General features: G+C 49.9%; 1 non-coding gene across 1 annotated transcript; it reads right to left on the bottom strand.

The window, feature by feature from the left end:
- Positions 1-1,236: 1,236 nt before the first annotated feature.
- On the bottom strand, positions 1,237-7,132 carry LOC119181811 (uncharacterized). The gene is made up of 2 exons (XR_012886351.1): positions 6,989-7,132; positions 1,237-1,615 (listed from the first exon to the last, which is right to left on the bottom strand). It is a non-coding gene; the product is annotated as an uncharacterized LOC119181811 (transcript).
- Positions 7,133-9,751: the final 2,619 nt, after the last annotated feature.

Genomic DNA, 9,751 nt, shown 5'->3' with positions numbered 1-9,751 from the left:
AAAGCGTCGAAGACGATGGCTACACGTCAGTATGCCATAGTGTACGCGCTGTTTGTCAGATATATTCAGACAGTTCATTTAAGAGCCGCTATCTATCGAAAACAACTTCCGCTGATTATTCCGAACAGAGCAAAGTAATCCCATTGCAGCTACATTATCGGTGCCCTGGCGAACAAAAATGGATGTTGCCATACTCGTTTCGCAAGCTTGGTTATCACCCCGTTGCGCGTGTACAGTGAAGGCGGTATGGTAGGGAGCGGGCGGGGAGAGCGTCTGCTGAGCTCGGAAGCGGGAGCGACTGTGAGAGTGCGGGGCGCGCGGCGAAGAGCGAGCGAGCCCAGGCAACGGACCACTCACTGGGCGGACGACAGGGGTGAAGCAATGGCTTCGCGCGTTCGCCGGCTTAAGGAGAGAGGGCAGAGACTAAAAAAGAGTAAGAGGGAAACAAGTGGGAGAGAGTTACGAGCGGTTATGCGGCGGGGAGCTACGACAGCGGGGTGCGGGTCTAAGGAGCTTCGCTCCTAAAAAGGACATGCGATGCTTACGTATGCTGGCGCCCAAGTCACTCGAACAATTTGGGTCCTCTCCTCGCGATGATGCTGTGTTACACAAGTTACACGCACACCAAAAGAAACATGCTATGAAAGTCGTTTTTCTCTCAATAACGGAAATTACCTGGTAGAGCACGCAAAGAAAGCCCGTGAACGGCGTGCTGACACTATCGGCATTCGCCCAATGATCTACACGTTCTTTCAGCAGGCCAACAATGAACATGTACGTACTGTCAGAACTGTTCACAACGTACGAACACCGACCTTCAGTTGAGACACGTAGCTGATGCAGTGATATGAGTGTGACCCCACCGGCGTTGAGAATGTTAGCATGGTGTGTGTGTGTTTGTGTGTGTGCACGCACGCACACACGCAAATATTAGTAACGGTTTGTTTTACGGCTTTGAAAGGAACAGTTAGCGTTAGCACTTGTCAAAGCAGCGTCGGAAGATCGCCGTACGTGGTTGGTCTTACGCACACGTATATATACGTTAAACTGTTCAGTAAATGCACAAAGGATATCTATCGAGAACTGGTAAGGTCTAGAAAAATTTGAAAGATCCACATTGTCATTGTCCTGGTGTCCTCTCTTACCGTCAACGTGCAACTGCATCCTCGTGCAGTGGTGGGGAGGGCAGCCATTCAGACCACGCAAACATCAGTCGGGTGTTTCGAGCGAGCGTGGTTTTCGAGGGTGCGCAACCCGCGATACCGCTTGCCGCAGCTCGCGCACTTGTGCGGACGGTCGTCCACGTGCACCAGACGGTGCTTGCTGAGGGACGACGAACTGGACAGCCGCCTGGTGCAGTGCGGGCACTCGAACGGCCGCTCTCTGGTGTGCAAGGCGCGGATGTGGTCCTGCAGCGATCTTTTCAGGCCGAACGCCTTGTCGCAGTGAGGGCATTTCAGGGGCCTGAGCCTATCGTGCACCAGACGGCGGTGTTGGTACAGGCTGGACCTGGAGGCGAGCACCTTGGAGCACGACGGACACCGCCAGGTCTTGGTAGAGCGACCGCGGGACTGCGGCGTGGGGGCCACCTCGTCTTCCTTGGAGCTTGGCTGTGCTGTAGAGTTTGTACAGGTATCGGAGAAAGAACTTCAAGGGCATTCTACACCCCCCTCCCACCCCAAAAAGAAAAAAAAAACATTGATGGAATATCAATTTTTTTTTCTGGGGGGGGGGGGGTGCAGAAGGGGTGTACGTAGCAATCCCTTGTTATAGTAACGTTAAAAAAAACAAATGTGCGCCATTGCACTACAAACAAAACTTCATACGAGTCCCTCATGCGGTATCCTAAGGCGACGTCGATAGGAAACCCACAGGAAGCTTCTACGCCAGAATTTAAAAAAATATATCTCAGGGGTAGAACAGGCTGCATGGGTTTAGGAGCAGTCCTGGCAGCAGGAAAAAGTGCCTTTTGTAGTAGGCCTAAAACATCCAGAAATACGTTTTGCAGCCGGCTTGCAGCAGCCAGAAAAGGCCTTTCTGAGCAATCCCGGAGCAGGCAAAGAGAAGGTTCTGGGCACGTGCAGTCCAGTTACACAGCACTCGTGCAATTTCGAATTTTTCGTACACTAAGCTAAGTTTTGCCTGATTGCGATAGCAATCACTCTCAAGTGCTTTTTTTTCGTTTTGTTTGCCGTCACTGTTGCCGTAATATTTCACATGAAGTCCAAATTGATAACACACGTACGCGCATTACTAAGTTCTATCCGCGAGTGGGAGCGCCATCACCCAGCTTGGCAGACCTGCGCCGTCGAAACAGGAAACTCACTGCCCGCTTGAACGAGTATAAAAAGAAGCGAGGGAAGAGGGGATGGCTGTAGAGAGGGGGGTATAGCTCGAGCACCAATAGGAAACCAGTAATAGAGCGAGGGTTTGTGGGATGCACCGTCTGCTACCGGCTGCCGTTTCGAGAATGGTAGACGACGGCGAACCACTTCGCCGCAAGCCTCAGATTATTCGGGATTCGCGCGCGCGGTGCACGCGTTTATCTTCGTCCTGATAAATCATGGTCGGTTGTTCAGCCGTTGGCTGCTCCAACTCGAGCGTGAAAGGCAAACGCAGGTATCGATTCCCATGGTATGAAGAAAAAATTAGGTGGGCCACGGCTGTGAAGAGATCCACAGCGACAGGTAGCCTTTGAGTACGGAACGTTGCAGCCAGAGTGTGCGAAAACTATTTTATCGCAGGTACGTGTGTATTCCACACCGAAAAAGCTTACGCATTAATTTGCTGCGAATATTACATTGAGTAATGAATTGTCGAGCAGGCGCGCGAAGCAGAGTTATTATGGGAACGCGCGGGGGAAATCTACCTGCCATACGAGACGAGCGCCGGCCATTGCACCCATATGTATGACAAAAAACGAGAAAGCTTCACTCAATGGTAAGTTTACACGAAGCGCTGGACGAGTCCATTTGCGTTTATCGTGGTCAAACTGTGCGCCAGGGTGGCACTCAAAGGAAGAAGTGCGTTGAATAAGCACAGGGTTTTGATTATTCGGCGCTATGTCTGACTGTATTGTTTATGTGCCACCGTGCCGCGCAGTTTGATCAAGATCAGCGTTCAAATAAGCATCTGGCTTGACTCTAAGAAATGCATCTTATAGCGCACTGAAGGCTAGAGGAGGAGGAGGAGGAGATAACTTTATTAAAGAAAAAAAAAACGGCAAGATGTGGAAGAATTGCATTTTTCCCCTAGGTGGCGGCCATGAGTCCTTGCGCTCTGGCGGCATCCTCGGCTTGCCGAAGGACGTCGAGTTGCACTTCTGGGTCTGCGCTTAGCAGTGCGGTCTTCCACTGCTCTCCATCGCTGTATTTTTTATATCGCCCAGTCACTGAGGGGCAAGCCCACACTATATGATTGAGATCCGCCCTTTGACTGCAGAACTTACACAAATCTGAGTATGTCTCTGGGTAGATGCAGTGAAAAGTTACCGGGTTCGGGAAAGTGTTGGTTTGTAAGAGGCGCCATGTCGTCGCCTGCTGCTTGTTGAGCGAGGTATGTGCCGGGGGAAATCGGACCCTTCCTAGCTTGTAGTGTTTTGTGATCTTTCCATAACTAATCATGCGGTCCCTCTCCATCCTCGGATTTCGCGCTGCGCCTGTTCGGCCGGCCAGTTCTCGAGCCGGGTCGTGCGCGATTTCGTTCCCGGGGAGGGAGGAGTGAGCAGGTGCCCGTATAATATGAACTACCCGCTCGTCGCTGAAGTTAGCCAGAATTATTAGCGCTTCCGGAGAGATCTTTCCCTTGGCATAATTTTTAACATCGGTTTTGTAATCGCTGATCACGACTTCGGCTTTTGTGGAGGCTGGTGCTGGTGCTACAGCCGCCTCCTCCGCCACTTCTGCCCTATCTGTACGTGCACTGCCATTGAGGTTGGAATCCCTTTGAATATTCGTAGCTACTATTACCATGTTTCGGCCATTCTCGTACTCTGCAGACCACGTCCCAGGCGTTGCTGAACTTTTTTATGTAGGCTTTTCGCCCTTTCTATCCTTCTGGGGTGATGATGCTCAGGATGCATGTTTCTCGGCGATGGAGGCACCACAGTATGCCCCCTTGCCTCCCACGGAATGCCCTTTTTTTACCCCATGTTTCACATTGTACGTGACGCCAATAGTGTCCAAAATATGCCTGCCCGTATAGGGCTCTGGGTTAACCGATCATACTGTGCCATTGTGTGGGCCTCATTAGCTCTGCGAGCGTGTTATGTAGCCCTAGAGCCAAGAACTTGTCATTCGACGAATTTAACGGTAGAACTATTGCTTGTTTATATGCTTTCCTAATGATGCAATCTATTTCGCTCTGTTCGGCTGCGTGTCATTTAAGATATGGGGCGACGGACACGATGTGGCTGACTACAAAAGTCTGGACCAAACGAACTAAGTTGTGTTCCTTCATACCATAGTTTTTGTTGGCTATCCGTTTGATCAGCCTGCTTATTTGGTGGACGCTGTTTTCTAATAGCCTAATGGTTTTTCTATTGTGCCCATTCTCAGATATACGGAGGCCGAGAATTCATAGGTTCGCTACCGTGGATATTTTACTTCCCCCGGCAAAAATCGTGATGCCTGGCCTTTCCTGTATGCTTTTGCGTCCTCTACAAATGGGCCGATAAATTAGCAATTCCGACTTTTCGGGGAGAACATTTTAGCCTCTTACCTTCCGAAGGCTAGAAAAAAAAATCTCAACGCACTCACTAAGTGCTGCGCTACATGCCAATCAACCGAAGCAGCGATCCCGAAATGAACTCCTAGCACACTGCTACTGTCATCTCCTTCCCCTGAGATCTTCAAAATGGTGATATTTTATCTTCAGTAACGTATCATACAATGAAAACTGTTTTCTGTATCAACTGAGCTGCTAGCAAACTGACAGTACCCTCGAGCAGCATAAAAGCATTGCAGACCATTTTAGTGCAATAAAAAAGTTCCCTTATAGTTCATGGCTTTCGTAGCTTGTCATCGTCACAGTCCCGGTTAGCAAAACAAAAAAAACAACTACTAAAGCACTGGCATTGCACGGAGAGGTGTTTTTTTTAACACAGCGGTACAAAAATGCTCGCGTGCCGCTGCTGACCAGTGTGGCGCGTCGAACCGGAAGTCGTCGTATCCCACAATTCCACGCGATTGCCCCTATTGCCGGTAACCTTAGTGAACTTCGCGTATGGTGGCGCGGTCGCGATCACTGGCATGCGCGCAAGCTCAGCAGCCACCAGCGGGCGGCAGGCATACATTTCTACGCGCTGCGCTCTCATCGCAAAGAGACTCAGCAAAAAATACCACTCACCCTGGAGCCGCTTTGCTCTCTCATATCAGCGTTTTGTAGTTAGGTGCTATCGAAACCAGATTTCATTGCTATCGCAATCATCGCTTCACTCTTGCGATTAAGATATTTTTTTATGAAGTTACAAAAATTATCACAGTTCCACCGCAACGAAGCAGCGATAGCATCAAATTGTAATGTTATACGAAGTATGGCTGGCAGTAAACTTTTTCGGATCTGATATCGCGGAGCTCTAAAAAACGATGGGTATGAACGAATGCGAGCGCGCCAGGGAGAGATGTTCTTTTCGCAGTCTTCTCGCGTCAAGAGCGCAGAACGTGGAAAGGTCCCTCGAGCTGCCATTCACGCTGACGCCTGCCGAGTTAGAGCACGCAAGCGATCGCGTTTCAGTCTGAAAGGCATCAGTCTATAACAGAGAAACAAGCATGTAGCAATGATGCCGCTCAATCTCGTCCTCTGTTTTGTTTTGCACTTGAAGTGCGACACTGAAACGGTTTTTTAGAAATCTGTCAGCGTTTAGGCTAGAGAATCATCAAACCATTCACACCACGAATTTAGAGTGACACGTCGTGTAACAAGGCCGCTACGGACAATTGTATCATGACCCTCTTCTCGCCTCCGCCTGGCATCCTCAACTCATGAGGCATCACCGGAGATCGCAGAGCTCTCGCGAGCGCGCTCGGCGATTCGAGCTTTTACCAGTCTAGACCTCCGAGATCGCATGCTCGCAGGTTGTGCGCTGTCTCGGAGGCCATCACACAGTGTGCCCGGCAGCACGCACGCCGCCTCGTAACAGGGACAAAGATCGCGGAGTAGTTCACATCTGCTCTGACAGGTGCCGCTTCCCTACCAACCGATCTTACTTCCGCGCATTCTACAGCCCATGACAGCCAATCCAGATCATCAGCCACCGTGCCGTCAAATGGCCAGAGCATGCTGCTCTGTGAATGGGTGGTTGAAATCGAGTTTTGCCGAGTCGTAGCGATCTGCACCGGTCTGCCGCGATTCGTATCTTTAAAGCGTTGTAAAAAAAATCCACAGTTTACGCAGAGAGTTCAAATCAGTCTCTAAATGGCCCTGTGACTTGGTCTACAGGCCCAATATGTTGGTAAATTTCGACGAAATTATTTCAAGGTCTCTTTAAATTCATACACTTGAAACCGAATATATCGAACAAGGAAATATGGAATTCTTTTCGCTATAGTTTAGATTTTTTCTGAGTGAAGAAGCCAATCAAGCTGTGAAATGCAGCTTTTTTTCCCTTCGCACCAAACCACGTATACAGTGTATTTTCGTGTACTTGTCACGTGGTTGAATAAACTCAAACTATATAACACTACAGTAATACCCCCCCCCCCTGCCATCGTGTTTCATAGCGAGCGGGGGGGGGGCTAAATCATTTGCAAGGTGTTTTAAGTTTCATGGTTAGATTCACGATGCATTTCCTTTTCGCTTAAGCCATCATCGGCTTCCCTAGCACACTTCCATCCGCACAAAACATACAACGCGAAAAAAAGATTTCAGGATGTGGACTTCATGCGGAAGATTACGGTGACGACAAAGAGGCGCCTCAAGTGTCTAATTGTAATGAAATACGCTCTATCGCCTCCCCATCTGTAATCACTACGCAATGACTAATACGCACCCTGTGCCGACTTCTGGCAGGCAGTGCCATTGGGCACGTTCTGGGAAGTTGCGCCGTTGTCGTTTGGGTCGTACTGTAGAGGGCGCCTGATCGCTGCTCTGTTGTGCTCGTGTCCGGAAATATCTGGACTATAGTCAGACTCAGAGACACTTTCTGGGGCGGCAGATGCTTTTCCTTTATCGAAGGATCTCTCGTGCGTATGTTCCGATCGTCGTGTCGTTTTTGCGTCGTTGCCAACGCGGTCACAGCTGGAGATGCGCCTCTTGCGTGGCCCTCCTTTGGCGTGGACATCGCTTGGTGTAGACGGCGGTAGCTCACAGTTGTTGGGGATGTGCACTTTCGAATAGCGTTCCGGACTCTCGTTGCTGACGATGCCAGCGCTTGACGCGGGGTCAGGACTTCCGTTGAGGACGACGTTGCCACCAGACGCAGGGTCCGCTACACACTGGCCAGACGGTGATTCAAAGTGGTTATCGTTGCCCAATTCACCCTGCCTCCCTCCTCCGGCAGCGTCCGAATCACAGGAAATCGAGACCGCGTCTCTCTCTTGCTTTACTACTCGGTCGAGGTCCAGCACGGGCTTTACAGAAAATGGCAGCGCAGGCGGGTTTTTCGGTGCGCTCTCCGGTCGCACTTCCGGTTCGCAGCACAGCGCCGATCTTCCTTCCCTGGTAGTGTCCTCGACAAAGAAAGTGCACCTGTCTTCCTGATCGTTATTAGTCTCGATATTGGCGACCCCGCCATCTGATGACTCCAGTATCGCCCGTGGAAATGCGTCTGAACTCGATGGTTCACGCCGGGTAGATTCCGTGCACGATGTAGGTGACGGCCCGCAAGTCATCTCGTCTTGCGTGGGCCGCTCTTCAATGTTCGGGGCACAACCGTGACCACCGTCATTAGAATGTACCATTTCTCGCAGAGCAGGTATTTGGTTACTCCGTTCATTGGTTAGTGCAGTGCCGCATCTTTCAACACCCACTGCTGTTGGGTTCGGAGATGATGGCCCCGCACTGCTTTCTCTGAAAACAACTCCTGCATGCTTCGGGGGAACGTACCGCTGTTTGTTTTGATCTGCGCTACGTGCGTAGTTGTGCAGTTTGCGGATCAAGCTGGCGTTACCTGAAGGTAAACAGACGTCGTCGGAAGAGCCGGTCATGTACGTCCTTGGTACTCTTTGGTCAGGCATGCGGGAACACCACCATGCTGCGGGCCATTGGAGGTTTCGAGTTCGTTCCAAGATTACGTTAGATCTGTTCTGCTCGCGTGGTGTGACGATCGGCGCGCTATCGATCCCGCACCCGCGCGCGCTCGTCGGTGAGGCCAGTTCCTTCAGAAGGAGAGTAATACCGCGCGACGCATCCTTGCTGTGTTTTCGGAGGTGAGCAAGAAGACTGGGCTTACTCGGCCACACTGACTGACAATATCTACAGGGCCACCAACGGTTCTGAGGCCGCGGGTAGCAAGCTCTCTCGAAATCATTGCGATGGGAGTTCACGGAAGGGCTAGTAGTAGGAATGTCGTTTGTTGAAGCTGCAGGCTCACGTAAATAGGGGAACACCTCCGAAGTACGGATCGGGCTCAACCTGGGTACGCCCTCGTTACTCTGGACGGGTGGTTTGTCATTTCCGGACAAGCCCTGCCCAAGGTTAGCAGACTTTGGCACAATTTGGTACCAGCAGTAAGCCGAAGGTTGCATGTTTCTTTTTCGATTCAAGATGCGAGCAGGATAGAGAGTGCCATTGAGAAAATATTTCCGGGCAATCTTTTCACGAGACGTAGACTATTGTCAGAGATTCGCAAGGTGAGTGCAGGTAGTTCGAAATCACTCCTTTTCAAATGCGATGACCAGTTTCAGCCCAGTTCACCAACTCCGATTTTCTCACAAGGTACCTGCGAGTAAATCCAGTAAAAAAATTACTTTTTTTTTATAAAGCTTGAAGCAGTAGTCTGCTCATCCAAAATAGGGCTCCCGTTCGTCCTACGCCCCTGTGTCGACTAATATACCACTCACTTAATCGGCTTCATTACTTCTGTATTAGACCCTTTTCCGTAACTCCAAAGGTAGCCTTCTTGCGATGCATTGAGCCCAAGTAAGGACGCAATGATACTGTCGCATCATAAAATATCAGTTAGCAAGAGCAGTGATTGAAACCTTCCACATCCGAAGGAAAAACGATAAGTGTGTCAGCATTCCGTATGTTTCGGTAAGCGACGCAGAATTTAACTATCTTTCGAGCACCCGCAGAAGATGATACCAATGTATATCTTTCCTACCCCTGCTTGCGGCGTGTTTGCATGTATTGCTGTCTACGTTTTTTTTTTGCTTATTCTGTTAAGTTGCACTTCACCTATATATCACCTGTTTTTTCCAAAATAAATTTTAGTTGCGAGTCAGCGAGTGTCGGTGTTCTTTTACTTCAGCATCGTCTCGTCTGCACTGTTCAACCAGGATGAACGCATACCGCCTCGCTGAAGCTTCCATTCATATGCACATGTTTTAATTTCATTTTTTTATTCTATGCCATCCGCATTAAACGTTCTGCTATGCACTTAAAGGGGCCCTGCAACACTTCTTGAGCATGGTCAGAAAACGCTGCCGATCGGCAGTAGAGGCCCCCGACAACACGCGAGACAAGTATAGCACAGCACGAGGCCTGGAATGCACAATTAATCATCAAAGTCAGCTAAAAATAGCTTTCTCTTCTATCGCAAAATCAAGAAATAAGCCCAAAAATCACTCGTAGTAGGTCCATCTATCAGCCA

This window comes from Rhipicephalus microplus, chromosome 10 (assembly GCF_043290135.1).
Source record: "Rhipicephalus microplus isolate Deutch F79 chromosome 10, USDA_Rmic, whole genome shotgun sequence".
NCBI lineage: Eukaryota > Metazoa > Arthropoda > Arachnida > Ixodida > Ixodidae > Rhipicephalus > Rhipicephalus microplus.
This window is presented reverse-complemented; position numbering and strand designations above follow the sequence as displayed.